This window comes from Protopterus annectens, chromosome 9.part0 (genome assembly GCF_019279795.1).
Source record: "Protopterus annectens isolate FY-2018-M chromosome 9.part0, PAN1.0, whole genome shotgun sequence".
Classification (NCBI taxonomy): domain Eukaryota; kingdom Metazoa; phylum Chordata; order Ceratodontiformes; family Protopteridae; genus Protopterus; species Protopterus annectens.
Genome location: NC_056743.1, coordinates 1,547,914,862 through 1,547,935,318, shown reverse-complemented (window position 1 = coordinate 1,547,935,318; position 20,457 = coordinate 1,547,914,862).

Genomic DNA, 20,457 nt, shown 5'->3' with positions numbered 1-20,457 from the left:
CCAGGCAATACACACAAGAAGTGTGACCGTCTGTCAGAGACATTTTCTGACAGCACGAGTCACACTTCTTGAAGCCTGAGACCCTTGTATCCTTGGACATACTCAAGGACCCTAAGTGTAATCACACACAGAAAAAACACACACACACAGATTACACTGATAGGGATTCAAAGGAAAATTAAAACTAAAGGTAATTAAGTTAAAATTCCCTAATTAACACACACCCTAAGGATAGGGAAGGGAGGGCCCGAAGGCCTTAGTTTGGAAAGAACTATAAGTTCTTTAGAAAAAAAGGGGGCTGGATAAAGGATATGAAGGGATAATATCCACTACACTAGGGGAAAGAAAAATACACCAAGCTAGCTTAAGTCTAAAGAATTTGGACTAGTCACTTTCACTAACCTGGAGCCGGTAGAAAACACACCTCGATAGCTGTAGCGGCAAACGAGATCTGAGGTAACTCACGCCTAGCATTGTGGGATATAAGGGGAGCCTCGAGCCGGTGGAACCAACTCTCGAGCTTTTAGAGTGGCCGAGTCGGAGCCGAGGTCGGCTCCGAACCCCATCCAGCAAGAATGAAGGCGAGATAGACAACTTAACATCGAGCTTTAACAGGACCAGGCAGGGACATACCTTTGTCCTTATAGACTTGCAGTATACATTGTGCAATCCATCTAGCTAAGGAGACCTTGGATACGGCTTTGCCCATAAAGGGTCTAGAAAAAGACACTAATAACTGTTCAGACTTACGAAAGGGTTTAGTTCTGTGTAAATAGAAATGAAGCTGTCTATGAACATCTAGCAAATGCAGTTTATATTCACCCTTGTTCTGAAAATTTGGAAAGAAAACAGGGAGGTTAATCGTCGGATTAATGTTTGATTCAGAAGCAATTTTCAGTTAAAAGAAAAGGTTTGTGCGGAGCGAGACCCTGTCTTTATGAAAGATCAAGTAAGGGGGCACGGCAGACAAAGCTTGAATCTCAGAAACTCTCCTGGCCGAAGTAATGGCCACTAGGAAAGCGGTCTTCCAGGATAAGAACTTCAAATCTACTGACGCTGCAGGTTCAAAGGGAGGAGCATCTAACGCCTGCAAAACTAGGGTAAGGTTCCAAGGAGAGACTGAGTCATTAACCGGAGGGTGTAAAAGAAAGGTGCCTTTCAGAAAAGCTTTACACAGTCTCAAAGAGGCGAGAGCATTCATATTTTCGCCGACATGAAAATTAGACATGGCCGCCAGTTGCACTTTTACCGTGGAGGAACTAGCCCCTTGTTGGAAAATATTGGCAAAAACTCCAACACTGCAGGAACCGGGGCTGTAAAAGATCTAGGTTCCTCTGAGAGGCCCAAATAGAGAAGCATTTCCATTTGCTGCGGTAAATCTTCCTAGTGGAAGCCTTGTGGGATGCCACCAGAATAGGCTTTACTGAAGATGACAGACTGGGAGTCCTAGCAATCAGAGGAACTGGAGCAACCAAGCCGTCAGCTTGAGGCTGTCCAGGTCGGGCGGACAGATGCCCAAGGGATGAGAGATTAGATCCGGGCAAGGATCCAGAATCCAAGGAGGAGTTAGAACATGACACCAGAGGAAGGGGAACCACACCGGATGAGGCCAGAATGGGGCAATGAGGATCACTTTGCACCCAAGTCGGCAAGCTTTCTGAAGAAACTTCAGAATGAGATGTAACGGGGGGGGGGGGGTAAGCATACAGGCCAAGCATGGACGAGAGCGTCTCCAGGGGCGTACCCTGGTGAGGGGATCAGAGCGAAGAACTCACTGCACTTCGCGTTGGAAGGAGATGCGATGAGATCACTGCAAGGCTGACCCCATGCAAGAAAGATCTCCTTCGCTATCGATTGTTTCAGAGACCACTCGTATGGCATTAGAATAGCCCGACTCAATCTGTCCACTAGAATGTTGGAGTGTCCCGGGATGTGCGATGCAATCAGAAACTGACTGGTGGAGATCACCCACTCCCATACTCTCATAACCTCACGACAGAGAGGGTAAGATCTGGTTCCCCCCTGTTTGTTGATGTATCAGACAACAGACATGTCTGACTGAAATGCAATTGTCCCCAGGGGAAGAAGAACGTGAAAGGCTTGCAAAGCTAAAAGCACTGCCCTCCATCTCCAGAACACTGACTTGCAATCTGGTCTCGGTCTGGGACCACGTGCCTTGGACCGTCCTCCCCAAATAGTGCCCCCCCACCTGAGCTGGGAGGCGTCCGTGGTCACTGTGGCTTGGGCTGTGGGTGCTATGAAAGGTCGCCCTGCCAAGATTTCTAGCAATTGGATCCACCAGAGAAGAGACATCTTGCAGGCTCTGCTGATTCGAATTGGATAGTCCATGGGGAGGACTAGCCAAGACCACTGTACTGCAAGGGTCCACTGAAGCACCCGCATGTGAAGACGCGCATAGGGAAGGATTGAGATTTCTGTGGCCATGGAGTCTAGGGATTGGGGGACATTGCCCGCCATTGGCAGCCTGGGGCCAAGGATCGCTGATACATGGGCCCGTAGGCTCTGGACCCTGTCTCGGGTTAGAAAGACTTTCAATTGTAGGGTGTCCAGCCGTGCTCCTATAAATTCCAAGATCTGTACCGGGTTCAAGAGGGACTTGGAAACATTGATGGTAATCCCTAGGTTGACTGCAAGATGCAGGAAGGAGTCTCTGGCCATGCAAAGAAGACGCTTGGTGGCAGCAGCGAGGAGCCAATTGTCTAGGTAAGGAATTCCCTGAAGCCTCAGGTGAGCCGTTATGATTGCCATAACACCCTGGGGGCTCTGGTGAGACGAAGGGAAGGGCTCTGAACTGGAAATGATTGGCTCCCAGCTAGAAGCGAAGGAATCTCCTGGAGCTTCTGCGAATTTTGATATGGTAGTAAGAGTCCTGGAGGTCTATCGAGCACATCCAGTCACATTCCCAGAGATAAGGTAGAATGGACTGCAGGGTAACCATCCGAAATTTCTGCTTGGCTACAGTCAGGTTCAGGGTTGACAGGTCCAATATGGGCCTAAGGTCACCCGTCTTTTTTGGTGCTAAAAAGAACCTGGAGTAAATGCCTAATCCGGACTGATCTGGGGGGACCGGTTCGATGGCTCGTTTGCGAAGCAGCTTTGAAACCTCTTGCGCTGCCGCCTCCCTTTGAGCAGGTGGAACATCCGGGAGGTGCTTTGGTTGGATGGGAAGAGTAACGAACGGGATGGAGTAGCCTCTGGATATTATTTGAAGCACCCAATGGTCCACAGTAATGGACCCCCAAGCCATTAGGTGCAATGATAATCTTCCCCAGACTGTCTCCAGACTAGGACAGTCGGGCAACCCCTAAGGGCTGCTGCGTGGGTTTGTCTGAGAAGGTCTCCCTAGACCCAAAATTCCTCGGCCTCCCCTCTGCCTCTGGGGCGGCATCCATCTTGTCCCCCTTTGCTTCTAGGGGATGAGTTGTCCTGAGAGTCCCGGGAAAACTGAGATGTTTGGAACCACATCTTCTTTTGCCCTCTCCGATTCCTAGAAAAGGATCTTTGAGGGCTAGAGAAGCGGACTCCGACGGCAGACAGAGTCTTCCTGTCCTCACTCTGGACCAGAGTGTCACGTACTGTCTTCCCGAACAGGGAAGAACCATCGAAGGGAGCATTTGTGAATGATGCCTTGAAGGGGTCCACGAATTGGCACAGTCCGAGCCAAGGGTGTCGCCTCATAGCTACACCGGTCCCAGCTGCCCTAGCCGCTCCTTCTGTGCCACGGGAAAGAAGATGCATGTACGTGTTCAATACAGATTTGAGAGTCGACATTTTCGCGGAGAATAAATCGCTTGTCCTCCTTTCTGGGGGCGACACAGTGAAATCTGTGACTAGGTCTCGCGGAAGTCATATGACATGCCAAATAATTCAGCCCTCGAATAGAAAACGTCGCTTAAGAAAAAAATGATCCACTGCCCTAGACTCCTTTTCTGGAGGGTGGACCAAGGGACTTTCCTGTGCCAGTTCCCTCTTGGTGGCAGCTGCAACCACCATAGCATCCACCGGGGATCCCTTGTACCAGGCCTGTCTGTCGGAGAGAGGATATTGTCCGGGCATTTTGGTATTGGGTCTATGGTGTCAGGCTCCTTCCATGCTCGCGTGGTGATAAGATCCACTAAGGGATCCACAGGAGGAGACACCCAGGATGTAGTTGGGCCCGTGCCAAAGGCCTCCAGGAATACTGACTCATCCGTAGAGGGTTTTGGGGCTGACCAACCTCCCCTCTGGCAGAGGATCTCCATGATGTCTCCAAAGGAGACATCCTCGGAAGGTGACCTGGGGGAACCCTCACCTTCATCTAGGTCAGTATCTTCTGTCAGGGACTCGGGGTAGTCCATGTACCTCCTTTTACACAAGTGCTTACGGGGATCTTCTTCAGTGGAACTCTCTGAAGAGGGCTCGCAAGTCACGGGGGGGGGGGGGTTCCACGATAGGATCCATCTGGGGGTCCTCTAGCATACACTGTTCCTGGGAGAAGCTGAAGGGAGTCGTGATCAAATCCACGGGAGCCTGGGCGGAGTCCAAGGAAATAGGCTGGGGTCTCGATCCTTGGGAGAGAACCCTCTCCACCACCTCCAACGCTGATGGAGAGCACACCTCCTTAGCAACCAACAAGGAGGAAGCTCTCCCCGGCTCTGCTGTGAGGATCAGGGCCGAGGTAGCCGGGGTTCCAACGTCGGAGCCAAAGACACCTTCATTTCCTTGGATCTGACTCTCCGTTCTCGGCCCCGAGAGTTGTTCGGATCCGAACAGGTCTGATCCGAGGAACAAAAGGTAACCGCCGCCGTTGAGGTTGGAGGAACCGCCGGTGCTGAACTCCCAGCTCAGAGGATCCCCAAATCCATAAACCCCAAAACCGCAGGCCGGATCGGGGAAGGAGAAATTGGATGGAAGAAGGGCATGAAGGTTCTCTCGCCGGCTGGCGAGGGGCCTGGCAAGACTCCCATTTGGATTTGGGTCTGAATGAACCTCATTATCCTGTCCATATCTAACTTTGACAGACTCAGAGTCGAGAGCAAGAAGGTGACCAACTTGGATCTGGCTGGTCGGTGCGGTGACCTCGATGAAGGCCTCGGTTCCAAGGGCTCCGTCGACTCCAGGGAGAACCTCGGGGAGTGGAGCCGAGAAGTGGTCCTTGTCACTTTGGAAGGCGGGCTAGGGAAGGGCTCCCGCTCTGGAGACCACTTGCGGTGCCTATCCCCTCTCTTCTCCTTGTCTTTCTTCTCTTTTCTTTTAGTCTCCCCTTCAACAGGCTTAGTGGGAGGTTGAGTCCCAGCCTGGCGGGGGGGGGGGGGGTTATCAGCTACTGGAAGAGCCGAGGTCAAGGTCGCTATGTCCAAGGCAGAAACTGGTAGAAGGCCCTTAGCTACCAGCTTTGCCTTCCTTTCTTTTAGGGCCTAGGGTTGAACCCCACACACACATACTACATGGCAAAGAAAGATGGGGAACACCCAGACAAATAACACAGAGTGTGGTCATCAGCTGGTGAAAGCTTGTGGCCACACTCTGTGGATTTTTTAAAAGTAGGCTTTGGCTGCTCAGTCATTCTAAAAACCCACTCAGCCAAAACTTAAGCCAAAACTACCACACACACACACACACACACACACACACACACACACACACACACACACACACACACACACACACACACACACACACACTATGGTCAGGAAGGCCTACTATCTACCTTACTACAGCTAACTTTATGGGGATCAGTATGAGGAGGGGACAAAATTTTATCTGGCCTCCGGGGAATGGCCTCAGTGTCAGGAGCCTTCCACGCATGCTGCACGATGGGCCGGACCAGTTCATCGGCAGGTGGAGTAATCCAGGAGGTAGGGGGCCAGGCACGAAAGGCCTGCAGGAACACAGACTCTTCAGAGTCGGGTTCAAGGGCTGCCAGCCACCTCTCTGTTTAAGAATTTCAAGAATATCACCAAAGGATACCTCAGAGGTTGAGCGAGGGGACCCTTCCCCATCATCAAAGTCTGTGTCTTCAGTAAGGGACTCCTCTGTGGAGTCCATGTGCTTCCTCTTGCATGAGCTCTTTTGATGAACTTCCTCAGAGGGAGAAGCTGGGGAAGACAGAGCAAAAGGGGTCTCCTGTAGGAGTATATCCTGAAGCCCTTGCGCCAGAAGCGACTTGTGTACATTGCAGTCCAGAGGAGGTTGGGGAGAGTGGTAGCACAGGATCGCCAGCCGACGCCACAGCCTTCTCCATTAGCTGGAAGGCCGGTCCACCTGAAGAAGGGTGAGTGCCCAGGACAGGGGTCACCCCTCTCTTAAGTGGCTCAGCTTGCCGACTCGGAGTCCCTGGATGGCTGTGAAACACCAAATTATGTACTCCACAGCTGACATCCTGGGTCGTAGCAAAACTCTCCTGCCACGAAGGCAACTGCAGCTCCTTAGTGAGGTCCATAAAGGGAACCATAGAGGGGGAAGACTGTGCTATATCAAGGGGCTTCAAAGGCAATGAAGGAGGAGAATAAGTAGGGGTCTTTGGTAAAGGGTGATCACCTCCCGAGGAAGGGTAGGTCCTGGGTGGCGGGATACCTCTGGCCAAAAGCACTTGATCCACAAGACGCAACATGTCGTGTTCAGAGAGGCTTCTAGTGGATTTCACGGACACGGCTGAGAGGGAGTCAGGTCTATCCAAAGACGGAGCAAGCTCAGTGCCCACCTCGGAGGACTGCACTGAAAACAATGGGGTTGTAAAGGACTGAACTACTGGTGTCTGCACCGAGGAAATCATCGCTGCCGAAGTCATGATCTGCACTGACGATAGGATTGGTACCGAAGTGGTTGTCAGCACTAAGGCTGGAACCGAAAAAATCGGAGCTGATAGCTGAATTGTCGGTGCTGACAGGGTAGTTGGTGCCAGGTAAGTTATCGGAGCCAAAAAGGCAATGGGCGTCAAAAAATCCATCAATGTCGTAACAGTCTGCATCGACTGCACAGTTGGTGCCAGTAAAGAAGTCTGAACCGAGGAGCCCCTCGGTACCGATACGGTAAAGGGCACGCTAGTCGGTGCCAAAGTCACAGATGGCGCCAATGGCCTCGGTGCCGAAAGTCTAGGTACCGAAGGCGCTGGAGCCGAAGAAGTCATATCCGAGCTGGAAAGCTTTCTTGGGTCTCTGTTCCTGGGAGTCCCCAGCAGGGGATGAAGGAAGAGACTTGGCCTTTATATGTTCATCACTCTTTTTCTTATGGAACTGTATGCAGTGACATGCATGTCATTTATCTGGATGTACCCACATTCAAATGTGTGTGTGTGTGTGTGTGTGTGTGTGTGTGTACAGACATATACATTCATAGGTGATTACTAGGCTAATTGCACAAGAGCCTTTAGAAACCAAGCAAATAATACCCAGGATGTGGCAGTATTATTTCTTAATTCACCAGATATGGGATGGGGTAGTATCAGGGTGGTGGGTCTTTGGGTGTTAGTGCTCTGAGTCATTTTGGAGACTGCCTCTGTCCATAAGAAACATGGGAAGTACCCCAGGAGTGAATTTACAGTTCCCCACCCATTTATTCAAATTCTTTTTCAAAATTATTTTTCAAAAGAGTAAGGAATAGATTTGGTTTTACAAAGATGAGAAGTCTATTCTGTAGATAAAATAGCCTTTGGGATATGAATCTGTCTCTCCAGCAAGTTCTGTTAGAGTCCCAAATAAGATTTAGGTCCATGGAATGTGCAACCCTTGTATATTTTTCTTGCAAATATGTAACATTTTCATAAGGGTTGAATCAGAGAATGCTTTGTAGGTCAGGCATAAGTCACCTCTCAATAAACAATATGTGATGATGTAAAGGGATAGGGCCTTTAGTCAGTCAGCGTAAGACATGAGCCTTGTGCTTTGTATTTTTAAGTGAGAAACCTCTGGGTAGATTAGAGTGAGTACCTCCACCTATGTGGGTCTACATGTTTGCTCCTTAGTGTTAGTAGTGAATGCTTTAGGTGTAATGCTGACAACCTGGTTTGCATTTTTCATGTGTGTATGTCAGATCTTTGTCTCCAAAGACACTGCATCTACATCTCTCATATAGTGTGTTTGTTCTGTAATTAAATGGTTGTCAGTGAATATGAAGCAGTTACTACACTGCCACCAGATTTATAAACTGGTTACATTCCTTTGATCTAAAGTCAAAATATCTAAAAGCCAAATTATCTAAAAATCAAAATATCAAAAATTTGGAATTTGCCCTTTCTTTACTGTTGTGCAATCCCATACTTGATAAATATAGTTTCACAGGGTGTGGTGGTAAGGGGGGGGGGGGGGTCTTCCTCTGCATAAAATAAGTTTTATTCATCAATATTGTGATTTTCAATATTTTGAATCCAAGATTTTATATATAAATGTATAAAAAAGATACATATATGCACACACATGAGCATACACACCTACACTATCTAATCTGACAAATGGGTGCTTAAAACATTAGTCTGACCAAAACTTCAGATGTCTGATTGCCAATGTGCCCTTATCAAGCATGTATTTACATTCTCCTTTCATCTTTACCCAGTTTTTGCCATCCTCAATACAATGCCTGTTTCTTCAGTCATAATCTGTACAACTAATGAACTGAATACAAACCAAGGGAAAAAAGTAAGGAATTCAGTACAGTAAAGCATTAACTCAACAGCATGTGATGTTAAAAAACACACATACAGTAAACTCTCAGTTAACCGGCACCCATGGGGATTAGTAGATGCCGAAAAACTGTAGTCTCTGATTGCTTGAGAGTTACTGTTAAAAACAGGCCTAATACTCTGCCCTGTACTATTTGTTTGGTTTGACTTGTTCTTAGGTTGGGGGGAGAGGAAATTTATTCCTATCATCTTTTTTAAAACTCTAAAAACATAAGTCATGTTTCTGCGGGGGGGGGGGGGGGGAGTGCAATGCATGAAAACTGTACTGTATTTCTACAATTTTTTTTTCTCATTGTTGAGTTCTGGTTGCTTGAGTTGCGGTTATCAGAAGACTTTACTGTAATACAAAAATACACATGCATACAAAGGCATAGACTTATAGCATGGAAACAGATAAATACACACATATGCATACATTTATATACATATTTGTATGCATATACTTATAGACATACACAAATATTCACCTCACCTAATCTCTAAAAAACATCACTCAGAAAGAATGGTTGCCAAATTACCACAAAGCCTAAAACAAAGCCCCCATGTAAGAAAGAAAGAACCCATATTAGCATAGTGAGCAAATAGAACTAAAGAAAAATAAGGTTTAGGAGGAAATATGAGGAAATATTGAAATAACTGCTCACACAAAATGCAGTAAAACTGGTAAAATATGAAACATGGAGTATATTAAAGAATACAGCATTGAAACAAAAAGTGCATTAAATATATAATTCCAGCTTATTTGCTCCTCCAGTAGTTACACCCTGCACCAGAGACATCAGAAGTGATTCATGACAGTTTAAATAAGAATCTCCCAAACATAAAAAAAATGCTTCCCTGTCTTTAAAGCCCAGTCTCATGAAGGCCATCTTCTTTCATAAAGGCGATCACTTGTATTAATGACCGCCAGAAAACAATCACTATATCTAACATCTGCCACAACAGTAATCAAATTCAAAAGTTGCCCTTTACAAAATCCATTGAATCTAATTTATAAGCCCACTGTCACCAGCTTAAAAACAACTCCTAAATAATACTAATTATTATTAGAAAAATAGTATACTAACCTCACTTTCAAGTGTGACAGAATATTTTCAACTGAGATGAATTCTGTGGAAAATAACAAACATATATCCTTTCTTAAAAACTATACGCAACCGCTCCAATCCTTTCAAAAAAAAAGAAAAAAGAGAAAAATAAAAGAAAAAGAAAATCTACACTATTTTCTTTAGTGCATTACCAAGTTAACAAAGTTGAATGAATAAACACATTGAATGAATTGATACATTTTCTGTGCACCAGGAACCCGCGGACCGTAATAAACAGGAAATTCTACTGAAAGTTAATTTTATCCCTCCATCTCCTCTAACTCCCTGCTAGACTCCCTTTCCAGTAAACACGATCATTCACCTTGCAAACTGCTTCTGTGCACCAGGAAACTGCAGACCATAATAAACGGGAAATTCTACTGGAAGTTAATTGTAGATGCTTTGAAGTGCTGAACCTCTAAGGCTTTGGATACTGTAATAGTATCATCAATAGGTCATTGCCAAAGCAGAACAACTAATTTCTCTGCCTGTTCTAGTTGGCGCTCCGCCAGGAGAAACAACTGCTTACTTACCCACTACTCCCATACTCTCAAACCCAGCTCTATTAAACTCCTTCCTCAACTCCCCTGACATCAAATAGCTTTAAGTAATCTATCTAATTTGGCAAGAATCAGGGCCTAAATCATAGGTATGAGACTGCAGGAATAAGTGGAAACCTACCCTTGTTCCACAGCTTCTGTTTGTTTTCATGGTTCCCGCATTTGCCAGGACTTAGGGTCTTCCCATTCCATTCGCTGCCTACTTCACTAGCGCTCACTCCATTCCCCTACTCTGACCCCATTTCACACCCACCCCCACTACTTCTACATTTATTCTATCCACAAACCCCTTGCACTCAACCACACAACCAGTCACAATAATCCTGAAACTTCTACTCGCCTAGCCCTTAACAGTCAGCAAACCAATTGTATCAAAAGTAGTTTTTTACCCCTATCTTGTCTGACCTTTAAGAAGGACTTTTTGCTGTTGCTAAGAGGCATAGTATAGTAGTCCCCCCCATGTCCCGAATACCAGAGAGACAAGTGGGGCGTCGGTCAGCTGTGTGACTGACGCGTCCCACGGTGCCAGGTGGCTGCTGCTTTGACCGTGGATTCTCAGTCTTTTTTCTTGCCCCAGATGTCAGAGAAAAGAAGACAAGTCCAAAAACCAAAACAAACTGCACAAAACATATACAAAATATATACAAAAATATATACAAAAATAGAAGCATGTAACCGCGAAACCAACCACCAAGGAACACAGAGGGAAAGAGGGGAAGGCAAGAGGGAATCCTCGAACATCTGGGATTTATGTGTTCCCCTTAACTTTAATGTGTCTTAGATCTGGTGCAAAGCTCTACGGCCTTGGGTAGTCCTCCCTGCTGCAGTAGGTAAGCAAAACTATAAAGTAGCAGGAGCTGACAACATATCTCCTTCAATGTGATATGTAGATAAAAGTCTCTGACAGTCCTAGGTGATAATGCCTAGAGTTCCATTGCTGAATAGTCCCAGAGAAAATGAAGACGAACTCCAGTAGCCACGTCCCAGAATATAATCTTGTGGCAGCCCCCTAGAAGAATCCTGGCCCTAGTGGAGCCCCCCCACCACAAGAATTCCATGGTCCAATTGATGGTTATGTGCCAAATGCAATCCATCTTGGCAGTAATTGAAAAAGGCATTTTTGAGATAAATGGCTCAAAGCAAAAAAAAAAGAAACAATTGGGAGACACACAAACTCTGAATGGAATTTAAAAAAATGCTTAACACTGCCAATTGCCTGTGTCAATTGCCTGTGTACATCTAAAGTTATGAAAAAATCTTTTCCCTCTATTTTGAGGATCTTGCAAAAAAAGGCCAAAAGGGCACACCTATTCAAGCTTGGAGAAAAAGAGAGCATTAGTAAGGAGAGATAGAAGGACTGGACTTTAATCGTTCTGGCCTTAAGAGGCATAATAAGGGGCTCGACATATTCAAGATTGCAAGAAAGACACAAAAGCAGCAGGCAGTAAATAGCAACAATCCAAGTAAGGATGCAGACAAAAAAATTGAAATTCAAGTAAAGCTGCAGGCAAAAGTAGAACCAGAATGCTTTAGGAGAGGCGCAGGAAGGTGAGATCTGACAATATCTAGGAACTGATAATGAAATCTCCAGCTAAACCTAAGAAATGCTTTCACAAAGAGACAAAGGTGCACATGAAAGGAAAAGCAGTGGAAATTCAAGCAGCATGAAAAGTGATCCTTGAGAATGAGGTAACAGTTGAATAAAAATTAAAGACTTTAACAGGAATGTCCAGAATTAGGCTCTGAAATCTCCAAATTCTTTGGTCTCCCACGTGTTCCACAATCTTCCATTTTTCCCTCTACACTCTCCTATAAATCTTTCTTCCGCGCTTTCTGATCACTTCCATTTAAGGAAGCTAAACTTGTTTGATTGAAGCTGTTGCTTGTGAAGCTCTTTTCTTTGCAGAGGAGGAAAGAGATGGATGAACAGATGAAGAACAGACCGATTGAAACTGATCTAACAGATGAGGAATCAGAGGCCAGCAGGTACAAGACTTAGAGGATTAACAAGACTTTTCACAGGCCGAGGTGGAATCTTCCTATCAATCGCTCCCAGGCGAGAATCCACTGGCGGCTCCGTCTGAAGGTCATTGAGACTGCTTAAGGGACTGACCCCTGCAACATCCAATTTTCGTTTGAAAGACCAACTGACAGAGAGACAGCTTGAAACCTTGGTGCTGATGATGCGTCTTTGTGCCCCACCCTAGACTGGTGACCATAAGCTTCTATGGTTGGAACCCACTGAAGATGATTTCTACTAAACTTGGGAAGCTACACCTGCTCCAATCTTTAACATGGGAGAGTTGAGAACACATCCTCATTTCTTTAAAACTGCTTCTGAGCGGTCCCAAACAAAGTGTCAGACTGTAAAACCTAATCAAAATAGAGGTCTGCTTGCCTGTTGCAAGTTCTGATCCTTCAACCAGGCATGTGTGCGAAGAACAGAGACTGGGGTTGTGTTGATGTTGCAGCCTGACACTTGATGTAACCACATGTAACTTGCTTACCCTGTGTTCCAGAAACCAACCAAAATCATCAAATGGCACACTCAATTTACCTTCACGCCAAGCATCCACCTTAGATTTCAATGTGAAGGAGAGAATTCTGATGTTCCCAAAATCGAAACTCTCAATTCAACGCACCAATCTGAGTGTCCCTCTATGCTTATCTTTCCCCTGTCAAAGCCCTTGCCTCTTTTGAAGAAATTTTGAAGGCTGAGCTACATGTTTTCCATTTTTTAGAAGTGGAGAACGGTTTCTGGGTCCATACAGTATTGAAATAAACAAGTACTTATGAGCTTCGGGTTTGTGTACCTATTGCAGTAACCCCTCAGGAGGCAAGGATATCAGGGCAGTGTCCTCATAAGCACTATCCGGATGGATGTCAACACAGGAGGAGGTTTGCAGGAGCTATGCTGAGGGTAAAAACAAGAATTCAGTCAGCCTTGACTGGAGCAATAAATGTCCTTCCCATTTAAAGTGCTCCCTGTCTTTCGCTCAATACTCTGAAAAAGAAAATCCTCAGGAGGACTGTATGTGAGGTGGAACCAGAATGACTTTATCAGAGACCGTGGAAGAATGCAAGTTTTCTACAGAGAGACTCCTGAAGCCTGTAGAACACTGTTCAAAACTTCCAGACTCCCTGAGTAAGCAGGCACTGGATCGAGAACAGAGACATAGACCTCTAAGTAAGCATGAAAAATCTTCCTTGTGACTGAGCATATAGTAGATAGGCTTTGGAGCGCAAATGCTTAGAGAAGCCCCACAAGCTAAACTTAGCCTAACTCTAAAAGAAGTTCTGGCACCAGAGGAGGCCCTAGTAGTGCCAGGAAGAGAAGGAGTTGCAGTTACACAAAGATCCCCCTCAGCCTGGCAGCCATCAGGGCACATCCTGTAACAGTAGTATCTGCCTCTCCATCCATAGGGCTCATTTGCCTGAGTGTGAACATCCTAGGCATCTCCCCTTGAATGCGTCCGGGACTGGCTAAATGGCTTCAAGCCACTGTGTTTGTCCTTTCCCTTCTTTTCTTTTACAGCTGGCATGCCTATCTGGGGGCATTGTGAAACTTCCCAGAAACATAACCTAAATGGCAAATATCCTGAGTATGAGTGCGGCCATCTGTGATCCTGCAACAAAATTGTGGAACCAACATCTTGGTGCTCAGGCCTAAACAAAGACCTTTACAATGTGCTGATAATCCTTGAAAAACGAGGTTTTAGAAATACAGTTATTCACTTTTGACCCCATCCGAAGTTGAAGAGGGCAAGAAAGAAGCCAAAGGCCTGTAGCAGAAATTCGCCACCTTAATACTACTCTCCCCACCACCCACAACCCCCCCCAGCCTCACCTCAGGCTTTGTCCCTACTGAATGGCGCACTGCTACAGTCATTCCTCTCCATAAAGGGGGAGCGACTACAGACCCTGGAAATTATCACCCCATTAACCTGATGAGTCTCCTATGTAAAGCTATGGAGCTCATCATCATGGACCTGATTAACAAAGATATAGGAAATCTCCAAACTCTAGACCCCACGCAATTTGGCCTGCTCAACCTGGTTGACTTCTTTGAGTCAGTCCCCAGGGCTGTGGATGAAGGTAAGGCAATGCATACAGCCTACCTCGATCTGGCCAAGGCCTTTGATACCATTCCTCACTCAGGAATTATTGATAAACTCACCAAATTAGGTATCAGCCCTTATATCACTAGGTGGGTGGCAAAATGGCTCACAAATAGAACCAAACAGTGTGAAAGCAGGGGACTCCAAGTCAGACTGCTAACCAGTCACGAGTGGAGTCCCACAGGGATTGGTCCTGGATCCTCTCCTGTTCGGCATCTACTTCTCAGAAGTCCAGGCCAACACAAAGGGACTCTGGCTGACTAAGTTCGAAGACGACTGCAAGCTGGGAGCCATTATTAACACCTGAAGTGATGCAGACATCCCACAGAAAGGCCTCACTGAGACCAATAAATGGTGTCAAAACCATGGCCTTAAGCTTAGCGTCACCATCCCCTTTGGTAAAAACTCAGTTCCCACTAATTACCACATTGATGGGAGCCCGCTGAACACTGAAGGCATTATAAGAGATCTGGGAACGCAGGTTGACAGCAACCTCTCCTTCGACCACCACATTGCCACTGTGATCAGAAAGTCCTTCTATATGGCATATATCATTACCAAGGGGTTTGCATCCAAGGAGAAAAAGGTCATCACCTCTCTCTACTCTTCCATTAGACTAATCATTGAGTATAGTACCCCATTTGGTATGTACCTCACTAGACACCTGCAGCAGCTGGAGAACCCACAGAATTACCTCATGAAGAGGATCCTAGGCATTAAACACATGTCCTACACAGACAGACTCAAAAGACTCCAGCTATTTTCTGTCTCATATCATCCACTTAGAGGCGATCTCTGCTTGTCTTACAAAGCCATGTCTGACCCAATTCTGTTAGAAATGCTACATCTAAAGAAATCCCAGTCCCACCGCATTACATGCTCCAGACACCTCAACCTCAGTACCACAATCAACAGAACATGATGGAGGGCCAGGTTCCTCACTCAGAGACTGCCCATGCTCTGGAATACACTTCCCATACATGTCAAGCAAAGCACCTCTCTGTCCCTCTTCAACAGAAATCTTGATGAGTGGATGGGTAATAGAAAGTTCACTGCAGGGATCACTCCAGTGGCTTCACTTGATAGAGGCACTGGGAACTAACGTCAGGTGACATGATGCCAGGGCACTTCTATGGGCGATGCTTGTAAAGGCTTCAGGGCCATTAGCCTAGTACACACTTATAAACGACTCCACACCTAGTTTCTCTCACACATACAACTACATTCCTAACATGCACTCTTCTTGCACAGTTCACATCTTACCACAACACCACAACAGACCCACCCAACCACTATCACTGCACCACTACTCTCACGACCATCCTCCATCTACCCATTTCCTACACTTATCATACCAAAACAATCACTATCCCAATACACCCAAAACATTATCAGTCACCTTCTATTTATAAGCAAAATTCTCCCTAAAGTATGACAAACTAACAGATTTAGAAAACTTATGTATGCAGCCCTATCTAAACCAGCCCTCAGTGGTGACATCCATCCTAACCCTGGCCCAAACATTTCCAACCCCACTCCCAATAACCTACCCACTACCTGCACCATCTCTCAACTAACAGCAAACAGAAAGCCATCTGACCTTCTCCTACTAAGTCTAAATATCAGAAGTATAACCAATAATACCCATGACCCCCACGCCAATACAGATTTATAATCCCCAGACATATTCATTCTAACTACAACCTGTCTCAAACATCACATCAAAAGTGAGGAAATACTACCAACAGGTTATAACATACTTTGCATGGATAGACTATCAAAGAAAGGCAGCGGTGTTGCTCTAATGTTCAAACACCACCTAAACATTCAAATCCTTAACAAATCAGCCCCCCAAACTGGAAATTAAGAAATCCTATATGCTAACCTCAAACTGAACTCTAATAAAACAATCAACATCATTGGATGCTACTTCCCACCTGGCCAAAACACCTCACTCCTTGAAAACCTCAGCTGGACAAGCCATTCTCTTCTACAGGAAACCATAATTTTAGATGGCTTTAACGTCGACTGGCTATCCTGTAACAACCATCCATCCCATCACTTATACCTTCACGTTTTTTCACAACTTATACAGTCACCCATTTGGATAAATAAAAGCTCTAACAAATAATCTACTTTTGATTAGATATTTGTCAATAAAGCCCCTCAGTTATACCTAGCTGGCTATCTACTTGACACCCTCGGTGACCACACCCCAACTTTCCTTCTAAAACGCCACTTAAATAATGCTGAACCCATTATCTATTGACAAATACGTAACAGGAAGAACTTTAATCCTCTCACCTTTACCTCATTACTTAAAACCTGTAACGGGTCACCACTAAAGTACCTCGATCTACATGAAGCTGTACAGTTCTTCAATAGTACCTTCCTAAACATCTTAAATACACATGCCCCCATAAGAAATGCCACAGTCAAGCCACAATACTCCCCCTGGCTACAAAAAAGCACTAGGTCACTAATGAAATGCAGGGACAGGGTCTGGAAGCACTGGCGCTCTACAAAAACACTCCTCTAGACAGTCATTCCTAGAATGGCAAAATAAAGTGAAAAAGCAAATAAAAGAAGATAAAACAAAATATTATCAATCTGCCCTAAACTCTTCCCACCGCAGTCCTAGGCAGTTCTGGTCCACCACTGACTCCATTCTCCACCCAGATAGAGTTGACACCCCCTCCATCTACTCCCCCAACAATATTGCCACCTCATTCAACAAACACTTCACTAAGCCATTCTAGCTTTGGCTAGGCAACACAACCCCCTCCCCTTAGTAACACCAAATATTCTGCCCACCGTCTTTTCATTTACACCAGTCCCTACTTCCAACATAAAAAATCTTCTAGTAAAACTCAAGCCTACCAAACTTGCTGCTGACAATCTCCTCAGCGAATACCTAAAAACAGCAGCTGATGCCCTAGCCTACCCAGTCTCTATCTTGATTAATCATTCCTTAACAGAATGCTATGTCCCTACACTGTGGAAAGTATCCCATATTATACCACTGCATAAAGGTGGCTCCTCCACGGTCATTCTTTCCATAATCTTATATATGAGGCTGGTCAGATTTATGGGCATGTAGTTACCCAGATCAGTGGTTGGACCTCCTTTGTGCAGGGGGAAATCACTGTAGCAGTCTTCCATTCCTTGGGCAAAAAAAAAAAAGAAAAAAACTTGACTACTGCTGAAAAGTGATTCAAGTAGACCAGAGAAGTGATGTGTCATGCTATTTAGTGAGCATCCTGAGATGTTATCAGGGTCCACTGATGCAGTGTTTTTGGCCTTGGAAAGTGCATTGATAACCTGCTCACTGGTAATGGTTGGTGGAATCGTGTTATGTGTATTTTCCTTTGGACTATTGGGAGGGAATGGGGGGGTATGAGCTGAAGCTATCAGCCAAAATCGATGGCAATAGCCTCCTGTTCAATGTGGGCAATGCCATTTACATTAAGTTCTGCGCATTGTTGCTTATTTTCCTTGAGCTCATGGACACAGTTGTAGAAAGTTTTGTTATTGTCCTCTGCCTGAGAAGCTATTTTTGTTCTTCAAATTTAGGCTTTGAAGTATTAATTAACCCTCTTAGATACATGTTTAGATTGGTCAGAGAGCTTTTATTATTTATTTATTTATTGCATTTGTTTACCAGGAAAGTCCACTAGGCCAGAAATGAGCCCATTTTCAGTGGAGGTCCAGAAAGAAAAGCTCCACATGTAATTACATACAAAAAAAATATATACATACACAAACCATACCGAGTATATAAGGTAGATGTAGCACATTAAAGAAATTAATAACTGCATACAATAATTTGGTAATAACATTACATAAATTGGTAATACCAGTAAAGAATTGTTTAGAATCATGGTACAAGTATAGGAACAGACGTTTTAGATAGTGACAGCAGAAGGAGCTGATGTGATAGAGAGAAGGGGAAGACAGACTAGTTGTAGAGTGAGGAGGTGTAGGATCTTGGGAGGGGGTCAAGTTTTGGGGTTGTAAGTAGGGGTGGAGGTGCAAATCCAATGAGAGCAGAGATGAAGTTTAAGGGAATTTTTAAAAGCAGTGGGATTACTGATAGTCTAAGTGAAGGAGGGAGATTATTCCATATCCTGGAGACAGTAAAAGAATACTGCATTTGACTGGCTGAAAGCTTAAGTTTATCAGTGTTTAACAGAATTTTGTTTTCTGACCTTGGGTATCGATTAGGATGGTATATGGTCAGAATGTTGGAGAGGGATGGGCAGGCTGCTGGATAGCAAATAAGTTTATGGGCAGTAGTTAGTTGTAGGTATGTGAGGTGATGGGGGAATTTGAGCCAATTTAGTTGATGTAGTGCAGAACAGTGGTGGGTGGAGAATTTAGCATATGTAGCAAATTTGGCAACTTTGTTTGTAGCATTAATTGAGTTTAGTTTTCAGAGAGAATATTGGTGAGGATGGGGGCGCCATATAAGAGAGTTCAAAGCAGGAATGATGAGGCAAGAGCCTTTTTTGCAGAGAATCTAAGAAAGTAGTTGTGCATATAAAGGGCTTCTAGTTTTTGATGGGATTTTTTGATGATGTTATGGATATGAAGGTCAAAGGTTAAATTGTCATCAATGATGACACTGAGTAATTTGGTATCAGGAACAACTTCAATAACAGTATTGTTTTGGGAATGAACAGAGAATTCAGACTTGTCAACGGGACTGGATTTTTTTGGAGTAAATATTAAAGAGTTTAGTTTTATTGGGGTTAAGGGCGAGATGGTTCTGTGACATCCAGAATTCAGTTGAGGTAAATGCTTTTTGGTTAAGCTGCTGTAGTACAGAGGCAAATTTAGAAGAGCAGATAATAATAGAATCATCTGCGTATTGGATTACAGTACTGTTGGTAAGAGATGTGTGGAAGTCATTGATGAATATACTACATAAAAGGGGACCCAGTATGGAATCCTGGGGTACCCCCTGTATTGGTGTTGGTGAAAGGCGAGGAGCAGTGCTGCCAAATAGTAGCTTGTTGCCTATTTCTGAGATAGTTGGAAAACCAATGAAGAGTGGAGGGACAGATGCCATGGTTTGAGAGTTTAGAAAGCAGAAAGGAGGGGTAAACTGTGTCAAATGCCTTTGATAGATCGAGAAAGAGTGCGGAGGCTATGGATCCATCATCCCTGGCTCTATTAACTGTGTCCAGGAAGGAAATGAGGGCAGTGTTAGTGCTATGTCCTGGCCAAAAGCCATGCTGAGTGGAGGAAAGGAGGTGGTGTTTAACCATGTGACTAAGCAGTTGAGTGTGAATGCACTTCTCAAGTATTTTTGAGATGGGGAGAGAATGGCGATAGGCCAGAAGTTAGAGATGTCACAGTTATTGCCACCTTTGTGAAGTGGGAGAACAGTTGCCTTTTTCCAGATGTCAGTTATACATGATTCCTGAATGGACCTATTGAGGAGAATGCTGATGGGGTAAGCTATGGAGGGGGCTGATAATTTTAAGAATTCTGCAGGTAGGTTATCTGGGACATTGGTGCATAGTTTTAGTTTGTGAAAGAGTTTTTGTATGGTTGAGGTAGGTATGGGAGAAAGTGAGAAAATGAGCAATGTAATAGTTAGGGTATGTAGCATTGTAAGGTTTGGTTGGTCTGTGTTGATGGGTGGGGAAGGTGGTGGTAAGCTTAGCAATAGTGTCGATGAAATAAAAGTTAAAGAGAGAGGCTAAGTCACTGGGTGTTTATTTCTGGATTTGGGTATGGATTATGGGTAGTCCCAGGATGGAGTAAGGAGTTTTAGTATGTTGGGGTTTGTTCATCTTATGCTTGGCCAAGATTTGTTTTTCTTTTGTTTTATAACCAAATGATATTGTGATTCCACTAGTGTAGCTTGTCTTTCGAGTTTGTCTCACTCTTAATATGAGTGGATCAATATGGCTGTACAAGGATTTTGTAAATAACTCTGCATATGCTATGATTTTTACTGGGTTTGTGGGTGCCTGGAATTTAGCCAAGGTGTTGCTTAGTAGAGA